We start from the raw sequence: 12,500 nt of genomic DNA on the forward strand, positions 1-12,500 counted from the left end.
TCAACGGGACAAGGTATCAACTATGTCCATATATTGTGACATAACCAACAAATACAAGTATGGCAGTTTCCGTAGTGTAGTGGTTATCACGTTCGCCTCACACGCGAAAGGTCCCCGGTTCGAAACCGGGCGGAAACAGTTGTCTGGCTTTTGGAAGCAGTGTCATACAACATGCACCAGTCTCTCCGGAACTCTCTCCAGAGAGAGGTATGCTAAACTCACTAGTGTAGGGTGGTGGTACTCATGGTACCATGAGTGAGAGAGGGTGACTAAATTAACTAGTAGGCAGCATCATGCTGTGTAAACTCTTTGGTCTCAGCTGCCCATTTCTTTCCTCTGCAGCTCTCTCCATTAGTGAGTTTGTCAGAGCCAGTGGTGCCATGGATAACGCGTTTCGACCTGCTCTACAGATAATGTGTCTTTACAATTGGTACATAAGTATAGTAAGTATAAAGTATAAGTAAGTGTGTGTGTGTGTGCGTGTGTGTGTGTGAAGTAATCTGAGGCAACAAGAGGATTGTGCGGACCCCTCCCCCTGTTCCCCATTATTGTGCTGTGGGGCCACTTCGTAGGTCATAGTGTGTGGGCCAGTGGCGCAATGGATAACGCGTCTGACTACGGATTAGAAGATTCTAGGTTCGACTCCTGGCTGGCTCGAAAAATACCACTTTTAAAGAAGCCAAAAATTACCTTAATTATGCAGGTTGAGAGTCGTTCTGATGGTTCTACAACACTTTTTGGGTCGTTTGGTGGGTGCTTCGTCTCCCCCTAGTGCTTCTCCGCGAAAAACCGAATATGCAACTTTCTGGTCGCGGTCCGAATACATCCGGATGTAACTCAGTGGAAGTATCCATTCTCGCCTCGAAAATATAGACAGATTGTAGTTTCTAAGATAAACGGACCTCGACTTGCTGTTGAAATTGTAAGTAGCCTACCCTTGGGTGAACTTCGTTTTTGTAATGTGGTTTGATAGTCTCTTGAACAATGTGTTTGCTCGACTGTTTTATTGTGAGCCCTGTATGTGTTTAGCTTGGTTTCTTGATGGCTAGCTCGCTAGCTAGTGGGGGTTTAGCGTAGCAGTCTTGCTACCGAAGCTGCAGGGGGAGCTATGTCGTGAAAAATGCGAGCCCAAATCAGGCGAAAATCCAGAAACAGCGAAGGAATAACCAGACCTGCATAGGGCTTCTTTAAACATCTTTTAAAGGGGAAATAAGCATGCATAAAATATCTGTGGAATTGGAATATCTTGCTCGCTGTTTCCACAAACATATGACATATGACCACAAAAGTGTAGCATTAGACTTCCCATAATGAGACATCCAAAGTGGTTGCAGTGCATGTAGTATAAAATGAAGAGATGATAATGAGATCTACAAAATAGAAAGTTACACATTCCCATGAGATAAGAACAACTGATTAGACTGATACCCTGCCCTAGTCTATTTGTACTCTTAACACTTTGAAGGGATTTCCCCCTTTAGACTGTACAAAGAACACTGAATCTAGAAGGAGCTAGGAAAAGAATTCACTGCTCAACAGGTTAAGGCGGGGATCATATTAGCCAGCGGAAGCGGCAAACGTAACGCAATGCTCAGACCATAATCATTTTTGTTTAGTTCCTAAGCAACACAAACGGTTTGTCAATTGAATATGCTCGCGTTGCACTTTGAAAGTTGAACCAAGTTCCACGCTCAGCTTGCTCAACGGTAGCGTTACACCAACGTTGTCACCATTCCGCTGCCGAACCATAGAGAACAAAAGGAAACCTGCCGCTTGCCGCTGGCTAATGTGATCTCTGCCTAAAACTATCCTGTACTACCATCACACAGATGGTTGCTTGGTTGGCCCATAGGCCAGATATGGGGCCCTGTGCTGGTTCCCACAACAATCGGGATTAGTCCTAGAATAGAATAGTTGTATACTGACATGTGCAATGTAGTATGGATTGGTACAAGTTACCGTTCCCATGGTGGTTGGGAGAAGGTATGGGAGTTTCCGTAGTGTAGTGGTTATCACGTTCGCCTAACACGCGAAAGGTCCCCGGTTCGAGACCGGGCGGAAACACATTTTTCTTTTTTTTTTTGCTAAATGAATGCATTACGCTTCCATTCTTTTATAAGAATTGACCGATCCCAAACCCCGCCCCCTTTTACTATGTCACAATGAGGACTTCGGAGGACCTCGGTCAACCTCGGTCAATTTTGAATTTTCTAGTGTCCGTTCTGTATGACAATACGCCAGTTATGCGAAGGCTATAATGCTTCTTTTGCGAGTAGCCTAAGAAACTAAATAACTAAAGAGCTCAAAAAGGTTCAAAGATAAGCCTGAGATACTTGTAGAAGTGATATCCGATATCCTGACCGTGTGAAACGTTAACACACATAGGCCTAACTTTGCATAACTTTGGATAGGCTGCTACTTTTCAGTAAAGAAATCTGAGTGTGTACGAAAATGTTCCCTTTATTTGTGTTCATAACTACACACAAAAACATAACTAAATCTGGTTTCCACTGATGAAACGACAACATAAGCCTACGCAAAAAAATATACCTACCTTGCAGGAACTGAACTCGCACATTCATACGATTGGAAGACACGCAAAAGGCTACACCTTCAATAACGTATCGCCTTACACACATCAAGAACATACTTTCAGCTTTGCTACATTGCCATGTTTAACTTGGGATAGAAGACTGTTGACAGAAATAGGCTAATGATAATTTTTTCAACAAACGCAATACTAGCCTACTGCTATGCATTATTGATGGCTGAACGAGAGATAGACAATGTCTTCTAAAGATCGAATCATGTGCTGATTCAAAACTATGCCTTGCTATAGGCTATGCAGTCTCGAAATCGCCAATATTAGACCTAGCCTACTACATTGCCCACGTTTAAATTAATTATAGCATAATGATGAAGTCTAGTGCAAGACAAACCACGTCTGCAAACTGCAGATAGCCTATGTCATGCGTGGTATGGGTTTGAACTCGGAGTGGGTTCTTTTCAATACACTTGTATCATGTTTATTTGAACTCTTCCTTCTAAAGCAGCCATTCAAAATAATAAGTAGACTCTCGGCCTACCGAAGAGAAGCTTCTCTCCACCTCCCCAACATGAGCTGCTTAACAGGCTAGTCACTCTCCCAAGTTGCGTGAACTTGGATCTGCAGCACTTGGTCCCGTCTTACTAATCCTCGAAATATGGTTAGATTTTGTTATGGACACGTCAACACCATATGTTCGCACAGACCTGTTTATTGAATCAGAGTCACATCTGCAGCAAATAAGGTAAACTACCTGCTCGGGATAACGTGCTAATTGTTTATCCAGTTAACATGCATCCCATTAGGATCCACGACACCGGATTTTTTTGTCCTCAATTTGTGGTGTTCCACCTCGTTGATGACAGCGGACATTGTGAATGTGTCCTTCTGCATACTGAAGGCCTTTCTGACCTCTGTTTTTTGAATATATCAATATTACTTGACGCCCAGAAATCCAGCATACACTGTTGCACTAGGCTAAATGGGGGTGCTGCGTCCCCATGTTGAACACGCGTTCTCGCACACTTTCCTGCAAACTTGTCCGACTTAGCAACAGTAACTATGGGACTGACAATGGGAGGAGGGGCTTGGGATCGGTCAATTATGTGAACAGACAACAAAGTATTGTACATTGGGTTGTCAACGGGACAAGGTATCAACTATGTCCATATATTGTGACATAACCAACAAATACAAGTATGGCAGTTTCCGTAGTGTAGTGGTTATCACGTTCGCCTCACACGCGAAAGGTCCCCGGTTCGAAACCGGGCGGAAACAGTTGTCTGGCTTTTGGAAGCAGTGTCATACAACATGCACCAGTCTCTCCGGAACTCTCTCCAGAGAGAGGTATGCTAAACTCACTAGTGCAGGGTGGTGGTACTCATGGTACCATGAGTGAGAGAGGGTGACTAAATTAACTAGTAGGCAGCATCATGCTGTGTAAACTCTTTGGTCTCAGCTGCCCATTTCTTTCCTCTGCAGCTCTCTCCATTAGTGAGTTTGTCAGAGCCAGTGGTGCAATGGATAACGCGTTTCGACCTGCTCTACAGATAATGTGTCTTTACAATTGGTACATAAGTATAGTAAGTATAAAGTATAAGTAAGTGTGTGTGTGTGTGCGTGTGTGTGTGTGAAGTAATCTGAGGCAACAAGAGGATTGTGCGGACCCCTCCCCCTGTTCCCCATTATTGTGCTGTGGGGCCACTTCGTAGGTCATAGTGTGTGGGCCAGTGGCGCAATGGATAACGCGTCTGACTACGGATCAGAAGATTCTAGGTTCGACTCCTGGCTGGCTCGAAAAATACCACTTTTAAAGAAGCCAAAAATTACCTTAATTATGCAGGTTGAGAGTCGTTCTGATGTTTCTACAACACTTTTTGGGTCGTTTGGTGGGTGCTTCGTCTCCCCCTAGTGCTTCTCCGCGAAAAACCGAATATGCAACTTTCTGGTCGCGGTCCGAATACATCCGGATGTAACTCAGCGGAAGTATCCATTCTCGCCTCGAAAATGTAGTCAGATTGTAGTTTCTAAGATAACTGCAAAACGGACCTCGACTTGCTGTTGAAATTGTAAGTAGCCTACCCTTGGGTGAACTTCGTTTTTGTAATGTGGTTTGATAGTCTCTTGAACAATGTGTTTGCTCGACTGTTTTATTGTGAGCCCTGTATGTGTTTAGCTTGGTTTCTTGATGGCTAGCTCGCTAGCTAGTGGGGGTTTAGCGTAGCAGTCTTGCTACCGAAGCTGCAGGGGGAGCTATGTCGTGAAAAATGCGAGCCCAAATCAGGCGAAAATCCAGAAACAGCGAAGGAATAACCAGACCTGCATAGGGCTTCTTTAAACATCTTTTAAAGGGGAAATAAGCATGCATAAAATATCTGTGGAATTGGAATATCTTGCTCGCTGTTTCCACAAACATATGACATATGACCACAAAAGTGTAGCATTAGACTTCCCATAATGAGACATCCAAAGTGGTTGCAGTGCATGTAGTATAAAATGAAGAGATGATAATGAGATCTACAAAATAGAAAGTTACACATTCCCATGAGATAAGAACAACTGATTAGACTGATACCCTGCCCTAGTCTATTTGTACTCTTAACACTTTGAAGGGATTTCCCCCTTTAGACTGTACAAAGAACACTGAATCTAGAAGGAGCTAGGAAAAGAATTCACTGCTCAACAGGTTAAGGCGGGGATCATATTAGCCAGCGGAAGCGGCAAACGTAACGCAATGCTCAGACCATAATCATTTTTGTTTAGTTCCTAAGCAACACAAACGGTTTGTCAATTGAATATGCTCGCGTTGCACTTTGAAAGTTGAACCAAGTTCCACGCTCAGCTTGCTCAACGGTAGCGTTACACCAACGTTGTCACCATTCCGCTGCCGAACCATAGAGAACAAAAGGAAACCTGCCGCTTGCCGCTGGCTAATGTGATCTCTGCCTAAAACTATCCTGTACTACCATCACACAGATGGTTGCTTGGTTGGCCCATAGGCCAGATATGGGGCCCTGTGCTGGTTCCCACAACAATCGGGATTAGTCCTAGAATAGAATAGTTGTATACTGACATGTGCAATGTAGTATGGATTGGTACAAGTTACCGTTCCCATGGTGGTTGGGAGAAGGTATGGGAGTTTCCGTAGTGTAGTGGTTATCACGTTCGCCTAACACGCGAAAGGTCCCCGGTTCGAGACCGGGCGGAAACACATTTTTCTTTTTTTTTTTGCTAAATGAATACATTACGCTTCCATTCTTTTATAATACATCTGATAGTGTGGATATGAGAGGTGACCGATAAAGACATAAATATATTGTGTGTGTGTGTGTGTATGTTGGTAGTATGGATACAAATGTCCCATATACCCTATCTTTAGCTAACCCATTGGATTATTTTGTCTTGGATTATTGTTTTACCAATTATGTAGATAGATAGATAGATAGATAGATATATACTTTATTGATCCCCAGGGGAAATTCAAGAAACATGTGAACAGACAACAAAGTATTGTACATTGGGTTGTCACCGGGACAAGGTATATGGACTGTGTCCATATATGGTGACATAACCACAGTGTGTATTATGGCAGTTTCCGTAGTGTAGTGGTTATCACGTTCGCCTCACACGCGAAAGGTCCCCGGTTCGAAACCGGGCGGAAACAGTTGGCTGGCTTTTGGAAGCAGTGTCATACAACATACACCAGTCTCTCCGGAACTCTCTCCAGAGAGAGGTATGCTAAACTCACTAGTGCAGGGTGGTGGTACTCATGGTACCATGAGTGAGAGAGAGTGAGTGTGTGTGAGAGAGGGTGACTAAGGCCTAGTCCACACGTACGAAACCGATCTTTTTTTCCTCCGTCTTCCCTGAAACCGCATCAAGAATATTTGCGTCCAAACGGATACATCTCAACACGACTCAACACGTTACTTCATACCCCAGGCCTATAGGTGGCACTGTTTCTTTACAGAAATTGACCAAAACTTGCGCTTTACAAACAGACAGAAAAGGCTACGACCAAATGGCTAGTGCAAGGAAACCAGAATTGTTTGTGTGGACTGATGGTGAACTGTCAACTGTAGTCAACTGTAAAATAATAAACTTTATTTTACGGTTTGTGAAGGGTGCAGTCCCGTCCTTTATTTGGCTAATGCAGGTAGGCCTACTAATCACCTTTACTTTCTTTGGTTGTAGAATAGTCCGTGATTCACATTAGTTTTGGCTATCACTGCAATTAGGCTACTAAACGCAAGGCTTACCCAAGTTCTAGGCTATTCTGTCGCCACATTTATACTATTGCTATAAAACCTTCGTTAACAGTCAATACTTTTGCCTGCATCAAATCGCGCATTCGCATTCAGTGTGCTACCATCGGCTTAACGTGAGTTCTAAGCGTCTTTGTATGCTTATATCTGATTTCACTCGACTGTGAATGCATGTATATATGTTGTAAGACATGTAAAATAAATGAATGACACTGGCACTACGCACAAATTAATGTAGCCTAAACTTACACCGCACTTTCCTAATAATTTAACTTCTCTCGCGTCACTGACAGTAGCTAGAATGCATAAAAAAACACCGGGAAAAACAGTGTTCAGTCCACCAAGCTATCGGCGCTGCGCAGCACCAGTTGTGATATTTATCTTACAGAGTGTAATCGTAGGTAATGTCATGTATGAAAACTAGTATTGTTAGGCAATACTATAAGTGCAAGTCCAGGGCAGCTGAGGTGTGGCAATGACATCATCGATACGCAAGCAGGATGTGCGGTTTCGCTGTCTAAACGAATTCAAACGGACTACGGTTTCAGATTTCTCCACTCTGGGACCAGGTTTCAGAAAAGTGCGGTTTCGGGCAGTGCGTTTACAGGATTCGTTTGGACGCTCGGCCAAGACGAAGCAAAACCTCTGCGTTTAACCTAAAAAGCGTCTCCGTGTGGACAAGCCTTAGATTAACTAGTAGGCAGCACCATGCTGTGTAAACTCTTTGGTCTCAGCTGCCCATTTCTTTCCTCTGCAGCTCTCTCCATTAGTGAGTTTGTCAGAGCCAGTGGTGCAATGGATAACGCGTTTCGACCTGCTCTACAGATAATGTGTCTTTTAAATTGGTACATAACATTAAAGGGCTGATCTGCTACTCATAACTAATCTAACCATAGTTGCTAACCTGTTAGCAACATAGTTGATTTGGCAATGCAAAATTTCATTGCAACCAACAAAGTTGCTAACTTAGTAGTTACTATGGTTTTGGGAAACGCACCCCAGCTCTGTCAGAATGACAGTCAGGGGCCAGATTAGGAGTTTTAAACACTTCAGGGACTTTTTTGCAGTTCTTAACAACTACCACCAGGGGCGTTGGACTGGGGGTAAAACCACTACTGATTATAGGGACCCAAGGGGAGAGAGGGCCCTTGAAAAGTCTGGAATATATTTTACTTTACCTGGATATTTTCATTTCCTAATTAAATTGTATAATGCATGTCAGATGAAATGTAAAGTTAGTGTATTTACTGAATACTTGGTTGATTGACTGACTACATTTTGTATACAAAAAAGACTATCTAAGGTACACTCCATAAGGGCTCAGTCTAACCCACCCATTGCTATTGCGCCAAATGGTTTAGTCCATCTGCATGCATTTTGTTTATGTTAGTTCAGTTGAGCATCTGGTGGAGCGCAAACTTCTACTGTAGAAATATCGTTCTCAAAAAAAGCCAAATCAGGCTATACACAAATGAAAGGAAAGACAGGAGAAGGAGAGAAAAGATAATGAGGGGAAACAATTGGTAACTGATTTCTTTTCAAAGGTGAGCAAAAACTAAAACAAAATCCATGGTGCTAAACTGCTTGAATATCTCCACATCCATTAGTGCTAAAAACGGACAGATACAACACATTGAAAGAGCAGAACTTACACTTTCAAATGATAATTTGGTTATACATGTAATCTGAGGTAAAGGCTAAATAAATAAACTACACCAACAATGCTGTTTGCATACAACACACCATTATAATAGCCTAATTTGAAGCATGTTTAATTCTAAATGAATAGGCTATAATGTCTATAATTAGCAATAATAGGCTAATCAGTGTCATAGTAGCTTGGTAGCTCATCGGTAAATACATATCATGTCAACATTATATTTATGTCAGATTTAGTAGAAACAGATCTTAACGTTGTGAAACACACCAGAGTGGAGTAGCAACAGACCCCTCTTTGGATTTGAGACAAGGTGAGCTTATATCAAAATTAGGGCAAACCATATTTAGCCATTTCCCTGCCTGTCTTACAAATAATGTTCTCTCAAGTAAAAATAATTTAAGCAAAGTGACTGTAGACCAGAGTATGTTAAGAAAGTCTGAAATGATGACTTAAGCACATATGACATTAATATTAGGCTACCTTCAGTGCCATTTACTGGAGGGAAAACTCCAATGACATGTAGAAGCTATATCTGTTCCTTTTGTCTTGTGCATTATGCAAATAAAATATGATAGCCTATTGATATGACATATGCAGTAAGCAGATTGTTCATAGAGATTAGAAACCTAAAAGGCCCACAGATTCATGTGTACAGAGGCCATATCATTATTATTATTTATGTCTTTTTTTTTTTGGGGGGGGGGGGGTGGGTAAGGAACATGGGGGCCCATCAGGACTGCAGGGGCCCAGGATCCTGTGATACGCCCCTGACTACCACAATTTAATGCATTCTCACTGCATGGATCTGGGGCCAATTGTAGTTCCTTTGTTGTGTGAACTGGGGTGAGTTGACAGCCATTTGCATGGCAACAGCCAAATGTTGGCATGGAAGTTTCCATAGAGTAGTGGTTATCACGATTGCCAAACATGCAAAAGGTCCCCGGTTCGGAAATGGGGAGTTTGTTTTCTGATAGGGGCTGCTGGCTATGAGATGGTTGCAGGAGGAATGCCCAGGGAACACCCCCTGAAGTTCTACTGTGACTCGTCTGCTCGGTCGACCCATGGGGGTACCCTGAGTTCATATTTCCAAGATGGCTGCGTCCATTAACAGTAAATATGAGCTGTAGATATGCTCTGTTTATTAGCAATAGTGTCCGATTTGTTTCACATTAAATCAGTCGTAGAATTGACATGTGCAATGTGGTATGAATTGGTACAAGTTACTGTTACCCATGGTGACAGGTCAAAGGTATGGAAGTTTCCGTAGTGTAGTGGTTATCACGTTCGCCTAACACGCGAAAGGTCCCCGGTTCGAGACCGGGCGGAAACATAATTTTTTTTTCTGAACGAATGAATGCATTACCCTTCCATCCCTTTATAACACATCTGATTACTAGTGTGTGGATATGAGAGTGTGGTTAAAATTACTCCAAGACAACTGGTGTGAGACTGGTATTCTCAATACCGGGAGCATGTTAACCCACATGAAATGTCAAGTAACAAGCCCACACATCTGTGGGTGTAGCCAGTTCTTAACACACACACACACATGCAAAAAAACACAAGATACTTCCCCCCAACAATGATCCATCCATCTAGTTAGTATTAACAGAGATATGGATGTCACAAAACTCCTTTACCTTCTAATGGCCTAGGCTATGTTTGTGTCCTTTGGAGTGAACACAGACACCCTACAACAAACAGTCTTCCCTGTCTCTGGGAGGCCGCTTACACGACGCCGGTTTGTGTGAAACCGGTGAGGTTTTGTTAACGGAACTTCAAGGACACAGAAGGGTGAAGGGACCCAGTTCTCATAGCACATATGCGTGGTTAAACTAAACATTTCAGTAAATGAGAAACCTATATAAACATTATACCACAAGAGGTGATAGATAAAGATAAAGTTTATGCGTGTGTGGATTCAATTGTCCCTTAAAAAAAAAAACATTGGATTATTTTGTCTTGGATTATTATTTTGTTTTAGATTTTTTTTTTTACCAATTACTTTATGTGAACAGACAATCAAGTATTGAACATTGTGGTGTTAACTGTGTCCATCCATGCTATCGGCTATTGGGGAAGCATGGCAGTTTCCGTAGTGTAGTGGTTATCACGTTCGCCTCACACGCGAAAGGTCCCCGGTTCGAAACCGGGCGGAAACAACTGGTTGCCTTTTGGAAGCAATGTCATATCACATACCAGAGATACTCCGGAGTCCGGAGTGAGTGAGTGAGTGAGAGAGAGAGAGTGACTTAATTTACTAGGCTGCAGTACCATGCTTTGAAATCTGTTTGGGCTCAGCTACCCATTTCTTTCCTGTAGCTCTCCATGAGTGAGTTTACAGTATCAGAGCCAGTGGTGCAATGGATAACATGTTTTGACCCGCTCTTTAGATTATGCGTCTTCACAATTAGTACATCATCATTTAATGGCTCATATGCGACTCACAAAAAAAGACACTGTGGTAAAATGGAAAATATTGCCTCATTTTCAGTGTCAAAGCCATGAGTCAGAGTGGCTGTGTGTGTGTGTGTGTGTGTGTGTGTGTGTGTGTGTGTGTGTGTGTGTGTGTGTGTGTGTGTGTGTGTGTGTGTGTGTGTTTGTGTGTGTGTGTGTGTACTTGTGTTTGTGTGTGTGTATGTGTGTTTGCATACTTTACAAAAATGTCCCATATGCACTGTCTTTTGTCTCATCTTATTATTGGTTAAGTTTTCCAAACCAGACAACAGCGTTATCTAAACTGGGTAGGGGTCCGTCTGGAAAAGCACCTAGGGTCTAGTTAGCGCTCCTCCCTCCTCCCTCCGGTTCTCTGTGATCAGAACACTCAGCTCTGGGGTCAGGGGTCATATTAAGTGTTCTACGCACTGGAGAGACTTTTTTGCCATTTGAGAAACGACCCCCTTTTTTTGTTGCGTTCACACTGCATGGAACTGGAGCCAACAAGTTGACAAGTTGATAGCTGTTTCCATGGCGGCAGATCTAAGGTGTTGATATGGAAGTTTCCGTAGTGTAGTGGTTATCACGTTCGCCTCACACGCGAAAGGTCCCCGGTTCGAAACCGGGCGGAAACAAAGAGTCTCTTTTCTAAAAGTGGCTGCTGGCCCTCCTGCGTCTTTTGCCACATTCCATTGTCTATTGTCCGCCCGAGTCAGTCATTGAGTTGTTTGCAACAGGAAGTTGCAAGGGAGCCAAACTCCAGGGAGCCCCCCCTGAAGTTCTACCAAAACCGTCAGCTTGGTCGAACCCAGAGCACGGGGTCTTTGTTGGACTTTGATCATCACCAATGCGCTCACACACACCATTATCCTTCTGACTGGTGTCTGAGGTGGCAGAGTAAACATCTCCAAAGTGCCATTGTGTTAAGTGAATTTGTCTTGATAAGACACCTTAACTTAATGAGCATCCTGTCTTATTTTAACTCAAAATGAAATTACTGAGAAAGCAGTGGGTAAGTCTCTTTATATTAAAAACAATACCAACTAGATTTCGATCTAGAATTACACTACTAACACTTGGTTAGATAAGCAGTTTTCTTTCGGTGCTAACAGTTGTTGTCGAGTAAGAGAAGGTTTAGGTGGTTAGGTTTGTAAAGTTTGTAGGTGGTTAGGTTTGGAAAGTTTGTAGGTGGTTAGGTTTGTAAAGTTTGTAGGTGGTTAGGTTTGTAAAGTTTTGTAAAGTAGTGAAAGCAAGCACCAGCGGGAGGGGGACAGAAGCACACTGTGACGGTGTATTGTTCACTTCCCATTGTTTTCAAAACTCTTCATTGTTACGCTGTGGGGCCCCTATGGAGTGAAGCGTGTGGGGGCCAGTGGCGCAATGGATAACGCGTCTGACTACGGATCAGAAGATTCTAGGTTCGACTCCTGGCTGGCTCGTAAGCACCTCTTTTAGTCATAGACTAGAAGGCCATGATTAGGCCAAGGCACAATGCGCCCAGTGGCTACTTGCGGAAGTCTCCCTTTTACGACATGAGAGCCCCCTGCTTGTATTCACACCATTTGTTTGCATTGTGTATCACCAGTTTAAAGGG

At 43.0% G+C, this 12,500-nt stretch overlaps 1 protein-coding gene and 11 non-coding genes across 12 annotated transcripts in view; all 12 read left to right on the forward strand.

The window, feature by feature from the left end:
- LOC143123118 (EGF-containing fibulin-like extracellular matrix protein 1) overlaps positions 1–12,500 on the forward strand; it is a 36,311-nt gene that overhangs the window by 11,547 nt on the left and 12,264 nt on the right. The window lies entirely within an intron of this gene.
- On the forward strand, positions 66–138 carry trnav-cac (transfer RNA valine (anticodon CAC)). Its single transcript has one exon. It is a non-coding gene; the product is annotated as a tRNA-Val (tRNA).
- On the forward strand, positions 585–657 carry trnar-acg (transfer RNA arginine (anticodon ACG)). Its single transcript has one exon. It is a non-coding gene; the product is annotated as a tRNA-Arg (tRNA).
- trnav-aac (transfer RNA valine (anticodon AAC)) lies at positions 1,992–2,064 on the forward strand. Its single transcript has one exon. It is a non-coding gene; the product is annotated as a tRNA-Val (tRNA).
- On the forward strand, positions 3,751–3,823 carry trnav-cac (transfer RNA valine (anticodon CAC)). Its single transcript has one exon. It is a non-coding gene; the product is annotated as a tRNA-Val (tRNA).
- trnar-acg (transfer RNA arginine (anticodon ACG)) lies at positions 4,270–4,342 on the forward strand. The gene has a single exon. It is a non-coding gene; the product is annotated as a tRNA-Arg (tRNA).
- Positions 5,684–5,756, forward strand: trnav-aac (transfer RNA valine (anticodon AAC)). Its single transcript has one exon. It is a non-coding gene; the product is annotated as a tRNA-Val (tRNA).
- On the forward strand, positions 6,137–6,209 carry trnav-cac (transfer RNA valine (anticodon CAC)). The gene has a single exon. It is a non-coding gene; the product is annotated as a tRNA-Val (tRNA).
- On the forward strand, positions 9,728–9,800 carry trnav-aac (transfer RNA valine (anticodon AAC)). The gene has a single exon. It is a non-coding gene; the product is annotated as a tRNA-Val (tRNA).
- Positions 10,560–10,632, forward strand: trnav-cac (transfer RNA valine (anticodon CAC)). Its single transcript has one exon. It is a non-coding gene; the product is annotated as a tRNA-Val (tRNA).
- Positions 11,469–11,541, forward strand: trnav-cac (transfer RNA valine (anticodon CAC)). The gene has a single exon. It is a non-coding gene; the product is annotated as a tRNA-Val (tRNA).
- trnar-acg (transfer RNA arginine (anticodon ACG)) lies at positions 12,273–12,345 on the forward strand. Its single transcript has one exon. It is a non-coding gene; the product is annotated as a tRNA-Arg (tRNA).

This window comes from Alosa pseudoharengus, unplaced genomic scaffold (genome assembly GCF_046254945.1).
Source record: "Alosa pseudoharengus isolate Yale_2024_CS ecotype anadromous, Long Island Sound unplaced genomic scaffold, YU_APseudo_1.1 YU_APseudo_1.1_scf_1, whole genome shotgun sequence".
NCBI lineage: Eukaryota > Metazoa > Chordata > Actinopteri > Clupeiformes > Clupeidae > Alosa > Alosa pseudoharengus.